We start from the raw sequence: 14,191 nt of genomic DNA on the forward strand, positions 1-14,191 counted from the left end.
TGTAATGGTATAATAAGGTTTGCATAAAAAAATTGCTGGAAAAGTCTTTCATCAAACAATTTGCAAACATAGATTTTGTCAAACATTTGGAAAACATCCTTGGAATAAGAACCCACAATATTTTTCTTGGTAATAACAACCCATATCTTCTTGCCAATAGTTACACTAAAGAGCTATTGATACCAATATATTCATTTGTGGTCTAAGAACTAACAACACTATTGATTAGAAAACATATTGAGCCAAGGTTTCTCCAAACAATGAGTAAACATCCTCCTATAATTAGAAAATATCTCTATAACATCCGAATGACATGAAATCACCATCACTAAGAGACATTATTCTCTTTTATGAAAATTCAAATAAAACTTCGAATAAATCAACATTCCTCAAATCCCTCTGATTTCCCTCATACAATGTGAACACAACATGAAATTTCACTCAATATTCTCCATATCATCATGTTGTATTCCATTACTAAAAATGACATTAAAGTTTAAAATGCAATTGCCATTAATAATATCTACCCTTAATGAAACTCAATAATAATAATTATATCCCAATTTAAAATGTAATTTAACTTCTTATATTTATTTTATTTTTAAAAATATCATTAACAAAAATTAAGTTACTAAATTAATATTAATATTTCTTTATTGTGTTTCTCATGATGTAGCTTACCCATTAGCTATATATCTTTTAAATAAAAAACAACTTGAAACCTAACAAAGAGAATATGAAAAGGAAATTTTATAATTAACTCACAAGCTATAATACATGATTATGATATATCTTCTGAAATAAAAAAAAATTCAAACCTAATGAAGAGATTATGAAAGAGATTTTGCAATTAAATGTATGATACTAAATTACAATGTACTATATGGAGATATATTATTTGTTCATTATTGCTAAACATTCTTATCTTGAGTACAGATTCCAAGTATCCAACAAGCATAGAGAAAAGTTAACTATTGAATTTTCTATGTTAACCAGTGTAAAGCAAAGTTAACATCTCAACCCAATGCCTAGGACAAAAATGGATAGATCAAAATATCTAGAATATGGTTACAAATTATAGATTCAACCGTAGTACTAAGGTTTGGGTGTATTGATTCGGTGTACGAAATTCAATTTATATAAACACTAAACATACTACACATATAGTAAAGTTAACTAAATGCTTAAATATGTTCACATTGGCAAACTTTTAAAAATTGAATAAATGTTATTATATTTAGATGTTTAAACCTTATACTATTATTTAATTGTTACATTATTCATTATAATTTAATTATTAATACGAAGAGCAGAAATTCAACTAATATAACTAATGCTTACCATGTTTACCATGTAGTTTAATAACTTTAACAATTTAATGATTAGTTAATTATTGACATAATAGTATAGCTAATGATAAATCATATTAATTATAACTTTACTTTACCATCATAAGATCATGCTCATATTTATGAATGTTCAACCTAAATGGTTTTTCTTATTCAATTAAAATAGTATAATCAAGAATGATTTTGCAAAGCAATAACAAATAAAAATGATACTAAACAATTTATAATTTATTATAAATAAATTTTAAGGTAACAATTAAGTCAAATACCACATTAGTACATACATTATTTTTCTTTAAATTTCAACATATTTTTTTTACAACGAAACACATATTCTTAGCCATTAAACCTACTAAACACATATTCTTAACCATTAAACCTACTAAACTATACATTTAGTCCATGACTCTTGATATTTTACTTATAATTTAAAATGTGTCTATACCATATTGTTTCATTTGTAAACTTTTTATTTTTATTTTAAGGTTTTCATAGGACTAGTAGTGAAAATGACAAGTGATTTTCATAGGAATAATGATAGAATGAGGACAATCATATCATATATAGTTATGTGTTAGTTATAAAATATGTTAAAAATGAATATTATTTTAAAAGTTTGAGATGCATTTTAATAAATATGGCACTTTCATTAATGCTAACACATCATGGATGTAGCTTCAACACTCTTTATTTTGGACTTCTATATACATCTGAAGTAATTTACAATCATTGAAATTTGAGTAGCATTAAGATAACAATGTGAACACCACAAATCAATTTTATGATCAAGTTTGCATACAATTTTAATTTATTAATATCTAGTTTGTGGGATATTTGGATAACAAAAATATTATTTATAATTAAAATAGTCATATAAATTAAATGATTGATAAAAAATTATTAATATCAAAATATCTATCTTATAAAACATTTAACATTATTATGTTTTTTTTTTTAAATAAACTGAATTATAAATTAAAAAAATATTATTATTATTATTTGAAAAAAAAATTAATATATGAATTAAACATATAGATACATCGAAAAAAAACCTCAAAGGGCTAGTTCAAGTGTTCCAAAGCCAGATAATAATTTCTTTGATATTGTTGCTACTTGTTGCTAATCATTGGTTTGACTCTCCTCAATTTCTCTAGGGCGAGGCTCCGTACCATCCAAGAAATGTGTAAAAGTAGTACAATGAAAAAAAAATACACATTAAACATGTAATAATATTTTACCTTTAAAGATACACCCCTACTTTACCATGGGGATTTTAACTAGTAAATAAACTTTACTATAATATTATGGATCAATATCATGACTTATCAATACCACATGCCCAAAAAACCACAACTCATTTCACAATCAACATATTTTGTACATATTTTTATTTTTATTTAATTTTATAACATTTCTTTTAATTAAATTGAAAAACAAAAATGACATAACTTCCTTTAAAATAAACCTCAACCTTTTTTTCGTTCCGGGAAAAATCATAATTTTCATCATGAAAATAAAGAAAATTACATGTTTTACGTGTTGCATATCATGCCAAAATGTGATTGTTGTGTGACCAATAATCATTTAATAGTGTTTGGAATTGTGTTGCGATACACATATATAGATGTAAATAAAAGATAATAATTAGAGCAAAATTTGTGATGTGTCAATTTGTGCGGAAGTGTCAAAGTTGACATATACATATGATATCATGTCAGATAATGAAGAAAATAAAAAAAGTCATTGTGGTTATGCTTTGTCTTATTCTATCTGAGAGAAAGGGTGATGATAGTACTGATAATGTTCATGCCCAGACTGCTTTGTCACATCCCAAGTGTCAAATGCCTGCTGTGAGCCCTCTTTGGATAGCCTGTCAGAAAGTGTGTTGCTTTCCGTGTAAATATGTTGACAAGAAATGTAGTCAAAATGTGTTTTGAGCATCCTAATCTCATCCAATATGCAACGGAGTGTGTGTGTGACATGTAGAGTGTTGATTAAACCAATCCACAACCAACTTTGAGTCACCAAAAACTTGTAGTTGCCGACAATTCTTTTCAATAGAAAATAGAAGGAGTAATTTTATATTGTATAATTTAGCAAAATCATTAGTGCCTTATCCCATTCTTGCTTTTCGTTCAAAATAATGAGAGTCAGATAGATGAAGTACAACTCCACCACCACATCTGCCTTGCTGTGAAGCTCCATCAAAATAGGCCCATGGTTTTGAGTGGTCAGTGGTCTCCTTAGTGATAATGCACGGGCATTGAGTTTTCTCTTCATCAAGTTGGAGGTTATAAATGGAAATAATCTGTGCACTGATGGCTTTAGGCATGAAAGCACTATCTTGAAAAAACTTACGGTTTCTCCCTATCCATATACCCCATTAAGTGAGAAGTGGAATGTTCCACAATTTTTTTAGGAGCAACTTCAATCCAACATTTCTACCATGCTTGATTGATACTCCCCCCCTACCATCTGATATCAATAGAAAGCCCTTAATATATCTGATTCCAGACCTGGTTGGAAGCTTGTCAGAATAAGAATAAGTGACCTACGAATTCCACATCTTCTCTGCAAATACCACACCAAGATGGGCCTTGGAAGGATCGTTTTCTCAAGTTTTCACCCGTGGTAGTTTTATTTTCCAGTATACACCATAGTAACATTCTAGCCTTGGCAGGGCTCTTCAGTTTCCAAAGATGTTTCCACCACCAAGGTTTGATATCAGGTTCCTTTGAAGCTATACTACATAGGTATCTAGTTTTGGGTGTGTAATTTCCATGCTTTGAGTGAACCCACAGTAACTCATCATCCCGATCTTGTATCCTAATATGACATGCAGACAATGCATTTATATAGTCTTCCTAGATCTGCTACCACTGTACCGGAATATTCAGTGCTCTGGCATATAACCAACATTGGCCCCAAATGGATGATTGGTCCCTGCCTGCAATCTGATTTAAATATTTAATCCTGTGTGAAGACAACAAGTATATCACTTCCTGGGGGAGTAAATGAAGGTTTCTACATCTCGACCATGGGTCCATCCCGATTCTAACTCGGCTACCTGATCCAACTTGCCAAGCAAGCCTTGATCCTATGATGTTGAAGGATTTCAGAACTGCCTTCCAAATTGTAGAGATGTTGGTACAATATTTATTTTTTAACCTAATCCGATCTGTTGTAGATAGAGGAAAAATGTATTTTCTGGTCGCCACTTACGACCAGAGACTATGACTTGTGATTAATCTCCCTAAACCTCAATATTTTATTCTAAATGCTACTAAAAATACTCCATAGATATTCAGTAAAGATTAAATCCCTACTATCTACCTAATAATTATTAATAATTAAACTAAAATTATAAAAGACTTATTCCAAAATAAACACATCTACAAACATAATTAAAATAATTTAATATCACGTTAAAATAAAGAAATAAAAAACACTAGAAATCATTTGGACAACATACTCAAAATAGAAAAAAGACTAAAAATCATTTAGACATCGTACTCAATATGAGTTCACCATATTATTTCACAAAAGTAAATTTAAATAAAAAAGAAAAAAACAATTATTTCTCCCAATTATTCAAAATTATATATATAATAATTATAAAATAAAAAATAAAAAAATACTTTTCCTATATATTTTAATAACTTTAACAATTAATAATAGAATTCATGATAATTCAATTATCATATCCAACTACAATTGATGAAACACAAGTTCACCATTAAATCACAATGTGTTAGAGATTAACCATGAAATAATATTTTTCAATTTAATTATTTATATATAAGAAGTAAATTAATTATGAGGTGTGGATTAATTGATTTTTCCAAGGAAAAAAAACGGTAACTTTTTATTAAAAAATTAATGAAAAGTTACACTAGCAGATGCATTGAAGCATTCCGTGAGCTGCCACACGGGCACGAGTGCTTTCGCACCCCACGCAACGTTAGAAGACTAACGTGCACAAAGAATAAGAAGAAATAGAAAAGAGGAGAGAGAAAGAAAAAAGCAAGAAGAAACTGAATTCCGGCTGTGAGTAAAACTCACGCTTCAAGTTTTTCTCCCCTTTTTCTTTTCGACCTTGCGCCACTCTCCTTGAGTGGGCTCGATCGTAGCAATGACCAGCTGTGTTTCTGCCTTCTGAGAGCCTGTTTCTTTGTCTGAGTCTGAGGTATCTGAGAGATGATGCCGCTTGATGCCTCCCATACTTTGATCCGCTCTTGTCATCTCTGCCTGATTCTTCTCTGCCTGATTTGAGTGTAGCTGTGAGTCCTCTGTGGCTGATGTGGTGCCCTTTTGAGTCTCTTTTTCTTGTGAAAGCTCTGCATTCTCTACGGAAGGCTCTTCCTCCGCTGCTTCTGACTCTTCGCCCTCTGAATCTGGGTAGGAGAATTTCCATCCTTTCCTCTGCTTCCCTTTCTGCTTCTTTTTACTGTTTGTTTTTTTGGCTTCTGGACATGTGCTTTGCAGGTGTCCTGTTTGTCTACAGAGCCTACATCTGAAAGCGGTGTTTTCATAGTCTAGTGCTTGCATCCAGTTCTGTTGTTTGTAGATCAGCCTAATGTTATCCGACAGCCCTTTGCTTAGATCTACTTCCACACAGATGCGTGCGAAAGTGTAGATCCTTTCGTCAATCCGTTCCAGATCTGTTTTGATATATTTCCCTATGCTGTTCCCAATTCCTTCCAGTACTTGTTCACTCCAGAAGTGAAGGGGAAGGTTGTACAGGCGAACCCAAACCGGCACTGTGGATACAGTCATTTTGTTTGGGTCAAAATCTGGAAACCATGGGGTCATAAACAGCCCCGCTGTTCCCCAAAACCAAGGCCCAGCGCTGATCACTGTATCTCTGGCTTCCTTGGATGTAAATCTAACTATAAAGAAACCCTTGGAGCACAGATGTATATCACATTCCATGGTCCAATTGGTAAAGATCCAGTGGAAAAGATCCATTGGCTTGGGCCAAAAACTGTTAAAACGGCATATAAGGGCCTGCGTTTCATAGGACTTAACGAAATCATCAAGTCTTGTAGTGTCCAGATTCAGAGCTGGGGATTTCCCTAGCTGGTCTACTATGTATGGCTTTGGTTTATATCCGTCGAGGTCTGGAGAGGGCCCTGAGTTTTTGTTTCCTTGCAGGATATTTTTGTAGGATGAGCCGTATTGGGGGGCTGTCCCTTTCCCCTTGGCTCCCCCTGAGGAACTTGTCTGTCCCTAAGGCTGAGCCCCTCCTCTCAGCCTCAGGTTTAAAACTATATTTGTTCCTGGGTTGATCTCATAGCTTTCCATCGTTCTAGGGTCCTGGAGGGACCGCCTACCGCTGACCAGATGTTGGATCTGGACTGGGTATCCCATCTCTGACCATATCTGTTGTTTCAGTTGCTGGATGGTGTCTCCTGCATGAACCCATACTAGTCGTGTTTTCCCCTCGGGGGGATTTATGAAGATCTGAAAACGATTTGCTCTTACCTGCTCTGGCTGTGAGTAATCTTCCAGATCTGGCCTCGATTTGAGTCGTCTATCTTTGTGCATGTCTGGATCTACGAATCCTCTGCTCGATCTATGCTTTGTGTCACCGATCTGCTGCCTGGGGCGAATGCTGGCTGGATCAGATCGATTTAGACCGGATCTGCAAAGTTCTGGCCCATGAATTAAAGGAGGGCGTAGATCTGCAACATGCAGACCCTCCTGCCAATACTCCCTGCAATCTGTGTCTGGCGCGTCCTGATCTCTAAGGGCAATATGTCTGGCTGGCGGATCACATAATTCCTTAAGGGGGAAAAACCCACTGATACACTACCGCAGATATCTGAAATGATTTGGGTCGTTTTGCTGCGCCATTCCACGGAACAAGCCCTTTCAGCGTCATAACGAGCATCCCCCACCGTGGCTCCGAACCCTGGTCCGCCTTCAGCACCTGCACCAAGCTTTGGACCAGCTGCGGCTGCTATCCGATCTCTGCAAACACAAACCCTCGAACTCGCCATCGCTCCTCTCGTTCTTATCGAATGGTATCTGCATCCATGGATTAATTGACTTATATTAAGTTAGGTTTTTATTTTATTTTAATTTTTTATATTAATATATATAATTGTAACGTGAGGTCACTATTAAATCATAATGCGATGGAGATTAACAATGAAAATATATAAGAAGTCAATTAATTATGAGGTATAAATTAATTGATTTATATTGAGTTTAGTTTATTTTTTATTTTTTATATTAATATTAATATTAATATGTATGACTGTAACATGAGTTCACTATTAAATCACAATAAGTTAGAGATTAACAACGAAATAATATTTTTTGATTTATTTATTTATTTATATATAAGAAGTCAATTAATTATGAGATATAGATTAATTGATTTTTAATGAGTTTAATTTTTTTTAATTGTTTATATTAATATGTATGAAAGTCAATTATTTAGATTAATTAATTAATGTTGAATTTATTTGTTTTAAATATTTATATTATTATATAAAAAAGTCAATTACTACTTATGATGTATACATCTATAAATATGTATTAAGTTTAGTTCTATCAAATCTCAAATTCAAATTCTATGTTATCTTTCTCACTTCTACTTTTTTCTGTTTTGAAGTTGAGTTCTATGAACAAACTTGTGGGGCTACCATGGGTTCCCCTTGTTCCTTGTCGTTGCTAACCTGTTCATGGAAGATTTTGAATCCAAGGCTTTATCCTCATCTATATTTAAACCTAAGCTTTGGAAAAGATTTTTTGATGACACCTGCACCATTTGGCAACATGGGCCTGATAAATTAGATATCTTTTTCCAACATCTCAATAATCAATCTAACTGCATCTAGTTTACGATGGAGCGTGAGGTCAATGGTTTCCTTCCTTTTCTTGCTATCCTCATTTCTAGGAAAGCTAATGGATCTTTCTCCCATGAGGTATATCGAAAAAAGACTCATACTAAGCAGTATCTTCATGCCAATTCCCACCATTTTCCTGCTCATAAGATAGGTTTTCTTAGCACGTTAGCCACTCGTGCTATGAGAATTTCTAATGAAGACCACTTTTCTAAAGAAAATTCCCATCTCCTTAGTGTTTTTGTCCAGAATGACTATAGTAGGCAGCAGGGTGTCAAAGCTTTCCTCAAAGTGAGCAAAGGTCCCAAGGTCAAGAAAGAACCCATTGATTGTTGTTCAAGAGTCCACCTCCCCTTCATCCAAGGGACAACAAACAAGATTGCAAGAATCCTGAAGAAGCATAATATTCCCTCGACCTTTAGACCCCTCAGCACCATTAGAAGTTCCCTTAAGTCTGTTAAAGACCACGTGAGCCCTATGGATATGAAAGGTGTTTATATAAGCCCTTGTTCTTGTGGAACGTCATACATCGGTGAAACTGGTAGCTCTATTAACCAGAGGATTAAGGAACATGTTGCTGATATCAAGCACGGGAGGACCAAATCTTCTGTGATGACCCCGTAAATGTAATTATTTAAAAGTTTACTGCAGTAAAAACTGAATGACATTGAGAATTTATTTTCTTTTAAAGAGTAATCTGTTGATTGGAATTATAAATTAAAGTAATGTTTAAAGAATTACTCAAAAGAGCATTGAGCTTCCCAAAAAGGGAAAACAGTTAATGGAACTGAAAATAACCACCTTCCTTAACTGGAAAGATTTCCAGGAAAAAGGAAAAAGGGGTGAATATTTTCTTCTCTGTGTTGTAGAGACAAACAGAGAAGAAAATAGGAAAGAAAGAACCTTGTTTGGGACTAAGTCTGGTAAGGACCAGATAGTCAAGCACACAGTGCTGGCTTACTGAGGATAGTGATCCGGTAAGCAGAAGCTTGGGGGGAGACTCAGGTCTTGAGAGACTGATCTCACGGTTGGGAGGATATCAAGCTTTACACAGGGATTTAGATAGGAGACTGCTTCGAGACTCACCGTGTCAGTGAAGACCAGGTAAGTAACGGACCCTTATGTCTCCAAGATTATCTGTGTAAATGGTAAAGGTAGTTGTTACTGTCAGTTATACTGTAGCTACAGTTAGTAGGCAGGATGTAAGCAATAGCTATACAGAACGAAAGATAGTACGAGAAAGAGTAACTGACAGTTATAAATTACTTAGATGTAAGTGAAACACAGTGGGGCTATGGTCAGCTGTGCAAGATTAGATAGCAAAACTATAAACCAAATTACAAAATGATTACAGTTATCTGTATAAACAAGAGGTATATGTATTTCTGCATGAGAGAAAATATATGTACAGAGTATTATAGAGTTCAAAAGACAGAGCATGAAGTCGGTAACATTTGAAGACTGTTGAATGGTAACTGTAGAAAGACCAAGACAGAATAATAAGAACCATGGCATATCCCATAACGCAGCCAATAGAAACATTTGACAAACCCTGTTTTGTATCCAAAAGAATGGTCCAAGTTAAAGAATCATCTGAGACGGATAACGGGTTATCCACATCCTGACCACATCCTGGTCAATATAAATCGTGGTCCAATGAGCACGAACAATCTTAAACCTCTATGATTCAACTTAGACGAATGCCTTTTCTTTATAACCAATTAAATAATAACGACAAACAGGTATTAAGTAAGATAATGGACGAATAATAGCGAACCCTGAAAACCCTGAATGGGTTCAGCTAAAACAGATGAGGGTTCCGGCGAGCCCGCAACAACCCTTAAACATGATACGAATCTAAAGACTGTGTAGAGAATAGAGATATAATGCGCACAGTATCATAAACATGAGACAAGAATCATGTCATAACATCGACAGCCATTCCTGTAAATAATGTAAAAGTAAAGCATAGGCATTGAAATATAACAAAGCAATAACGGAGCTCGATAGTATTGAGACAGCCGTATTGACGGTTAGAAAACAATAAAAACGAGGATTCTGAAACATAAGTTATGGCCATTAAATAAGTTATAGCCCTGTAGGGTTTCCAGTCTCAAGAAGCACTAACATGTCGCCCATACATCTACAGGGGTTAGATGCAGGTGCGACTGTTCTGCCAACAGTATGCATGAGCCAACAGCGAACATATGTATAAACCCTTGAAGGATGCATTGCCAAAGTACATGCGGGTGTGGTCCGAGCAAACAAGATTTTAAACAAGAACAGACATACGCATTCGATTAACCATCAAATCCTATGTATTACAAAAGGGCAACGTTTCAACCCGTATCATAAGAAAGCCATGGCGTAATAACTGTGGTAAATATATACATATGTATGAAAAACCATAGGCCGCGAATCAATCAAGTTCACAGTTTGGTAAACCAGATTTCCCAATATTTAAATTCACGGCCGTAGCCACCAGTATGTTCACAAAATTATACATCAATCTAAATAAGACCAGGCAAAACCTATAGCTACGGAAGTCAGGGTAGAAACCCAAATCATTACAAGCGAAATGGTGCCGACAATATCTCAAGACCATGTAACCGGATCGAGACCAGGGTTTTGATATAACCTACGGCCAACCAGATGTTATCAGGTTGGGGTCTCATCCTAAAAACCAGAGTAAACCCTCTGGCAATCCGAGAGAGATAAGGATGCATCAACCGAAACAAAACCCGGATGACTAGTTAAATACCTGTGTAGCTCGGCGGTCCTCATTTGGAGGGGCTCTTCCAGATCCACAGAAGTGGGAGATGCCGTTTACACCTGGCAAGCAAAAGAGAAAACGTTAAACAAATTTCATAAACCTGTAAACACCGAATCGAAATAAATCATTAAGTTGGTGTGCATTTACCTGGCTAGGTCAGGACTGAGAATCCATGTGGAGAAACCCTTCTGTAATGAAGTAAGAACCCGAAGTTGCGGCGGCCTCGGAGCGGAATGGCAGAGTAAACCTTTGCAGTGGAGAGCAGAGAGAGCTGGAGATCGCCGAGCAGAGGAAGAATTACGAATAAAACGGAGGAAAACGTGTATATACCTTACCTGCCGGTGGAGGAGACGTGGCACGGTGTTGGCCCTTGATCTCAGACAGCAAATGTACACCGTTGATGGAGGCGATGCTACCAAGGAGGAAGGCGCGGGAAAGTCCAGGTTCAGTGACCATACCACTGTCACGTGATCCGGACAATAGAACTTAACGTTGCTGCCATATGTCCAACGCTGGAGGTGCCAGCTAATAAAGTCAAAACAGCTTTGAATTGCTCGAAGGGTAAAGTATGCCATCGTAGCAATGTTAACATTAGACCATCGGTGCATGGATTATTACATAGGTTAATAAAACTACCTGTCACCATAATTATATCGCCTTAGGTTAGGCTGGGTACTCGATGGTGGCAGCTAACTAAGGATTGCATACATTACATAAAGTGCAGATGCATATCTACGTAGGTACTATTGAAATCTATATATGAAAAAAAAAAATTATGTGTATAGATATAAGCTTATGGGTATGTGACAAATTGGTATCAGAGCCCAGATTATTCATACTGTGGCCTCTGGGATGTGAATAAATATCAAAAGATGAGAAGATCATAATGACATTAACAATCTTTTGGAAAAAACAAAATGTGCAGGTAGCTCACAATATTATATGTTTCATGACCAGACCAGGCTAGTCAAGAAGAGGGAAAAGAGCAACAAAGGTATCACAAGTGATAGTTAGCATCCAGGGGTCTGGCGGCGCACAGCACAGGCCTGCAGCCAATTTGGGGCCTGCGGCAAATTTTGGAGACAATGCGGAGTTATGGGTGCAGCTGGGTGAGGAGACTCGCAACACGAATCTGGCCATACTTGAAACCGTTCAAGAACTGAAAAATGAAATGGCTCAGCTCCGGGCAGATAATGCACAATTGACAATGGAGCAGGAGAGGATATTAAAAAGTCTGTCTGACAAACAGAACCCGCCACTAGCTAACCCCAGCGCAGAACAGCAGAGAATAACAGAGGAGGAACGCTATCACGCAGAATCTGAAATCCCTGAAGAAGAAGAGGATCAATCTGCTAATGCCTCAGAACAGCAGACCTCAAAGCGTCAAAAGGTGGAATTGCAAGGGGAATTTCGAAAGATTAAACCCCCACACTATGATGGGGAACAAGAGGAAGCAGCTGAAGCATGGCTAATCAACATGAATAAATACTTTCAGCTATATGAATATGACCATAACTTGAAGGCACGATTGGCCATCTTCCAGTTACAAGGGAAGGCGACACTGTGGTGGGAGGAGGTAAAAATTGTTAAAGGAGTAACTGAACGAACCATAACCTGGGAAAAATTCCAGAAATATTTCAAGGAGAGATACTTGACGGAACGGTTTTATGATGAGAAGGCAAAGGAATTCCATGATCTGCGATTGGGACAGCAGACCATGGATGAGTTCATCAATCGTTTCACATCTTTGCTTCGCTATGTACCCTACCTTAAAGAAGAAAAAGCCAAGGTGCAGCGGTTTGTTAGCAGCTTACCCATGTATATGAGGGAAAGGATTGAATTTGACAATCCTAAATCAATGGATGAAGCGATTCGCAAAGCCAGAATCTGCTATCAGCAGAGTAAGCAGAAAGGGGACAGTACCAACAGAAAATGGAATGAGAAAAAGAACAACAAAGCTGTTGGAAATAATAAAGGAAGTCGAAGCAGTGGAATCAAAGGTAGCAACAAGAACCAAAACAATAGAGCAGCACCAAGGAGTGCATTCAGGGCCAAGTCCATCGGTGAAACCAGAATGAGTGAACCACCCGCCAAGATGGATACTGAGGGATCAAACAGACCTCCAGTGCAGTGCTGGGGCTGTGGTGGACCGCACTATGTCAAGAATTGTCCGCAAAGGAAGGGAACTGACCAGATATCCCAGATTCATGAGGCATCAACCGTGGGTGACGTGGGACGGAGTATGCCAAGAATTAACGCAGCTTTGGACGACCGCCAGGCAGAATATCAGCCCACCATGGTAGAGTTTGAAGGTAAAATTCTTAACCTCTCCATCTCTGTTCTAATTGATCCTGGAGCTACTTTAAGTTATATTAGTCCCAAGATAGTTGAACAGTGTAAATTGCAGCCTGAAAAATTCAGGAATCCTTGGCTGGTACAGTTAGCTACAGGGACCAAAAGACGAGTAATGGCAAAGGTCAAAAGTTGTCCTATAGTGATAGCAGGACAACCAGTAGTGGCAGACCTGAACGTGCTTCCCCTCGGGTCCTATGATGTCCTAATTGGGATGGACTGGCTAGAAAAGCATTGGGCTTTAGTGAACTGCAAAACAAAGGTTATACGGTACAGGGATGAAGCTGGAATAGAACAAGATATGCAGGGAATTAAACGACCCGTGCAGATCCGACCAATCACTGCATCTCAGCTGGCAAAATGCATCCGGAATAGATGCCAAGTGTATGCTATTCAGGTGGGATATGCAGAAACTAAGAATAAGGAAAACCCACTGGAACACCTCCCGGTGATAAAAGAGTTCGCGGATGTATTTCCAGAGGAAATTCCTGGATTACCTCCTAAGAGGGACATAGACTTCACCATTGAGTTAATACCAGGAGCTGCTCCAGTTTCGTGGACACCTTATAGGATGAGTGTACCAGAGTTGACTGAATTGAAAATGCAACTGCAAGAATTGCTGGATAAGAATTATATCCGCCCCAGTGTATCTCCATGGGGAGCTCCGGTGTTATTCGTCCGAAAGAAGGATGGCACTCTCAGAATGTGTATTGATTACCGGCAACTAAACAAGCTCACAATTAAAAATAAATACCCTCTACCGCGGATCGATGAGCTTTTTGATCAAGTCAAGGGAGCGAAAGTATTTTCTAAAATCGATCTGCGATCTGGATACCATCAGATCAGAATTAAAGATGAAGATA

General features: G+C 36.8%; 1 long non-coding RNA gene across 1 annotated transcript; it reads right to left on the reverse strand.

Annotated features, from left to right (window-relative positions):
• Positions 1 to 10,451: 10,451 nt before the first annotated feature.
• On the reverse strand, positions 10,452 to 11,256 carry LOC149182895 (uncharacterized). Its single transcript, XR_016257656.1, has 3 exons — positions 11,124 to 11,256; positions 10,965 to 11,035; positions 10,452 to 10,841 (listed from the first exon to the last, which is right to left on the reverse strand). It is a non-coding gene; the product is annotated as an uncharacterized LOC149182895 (long non-coding RNA).
• Between the last annotated feature and the right edge of the window lie 2,935 nt (positions 11,257 to 14,191).

Source organism: Pinus tabuliformis, chromosome 3_2, assembly GCF_031772625.1.
Source record: "Pinus tabuliformis cultivar Carrire ecotype Pingquan chromosome 3_2, CPIR1, whole genome shotgun sequence".
Classification (NCBI taxonomy): domain Eukaryota; kingdom Viridiplantae; phylum Streptophyta; class Pinopsida; order Pinales; family Pinaceae; genus Pinus; species Pinus tabuliformis.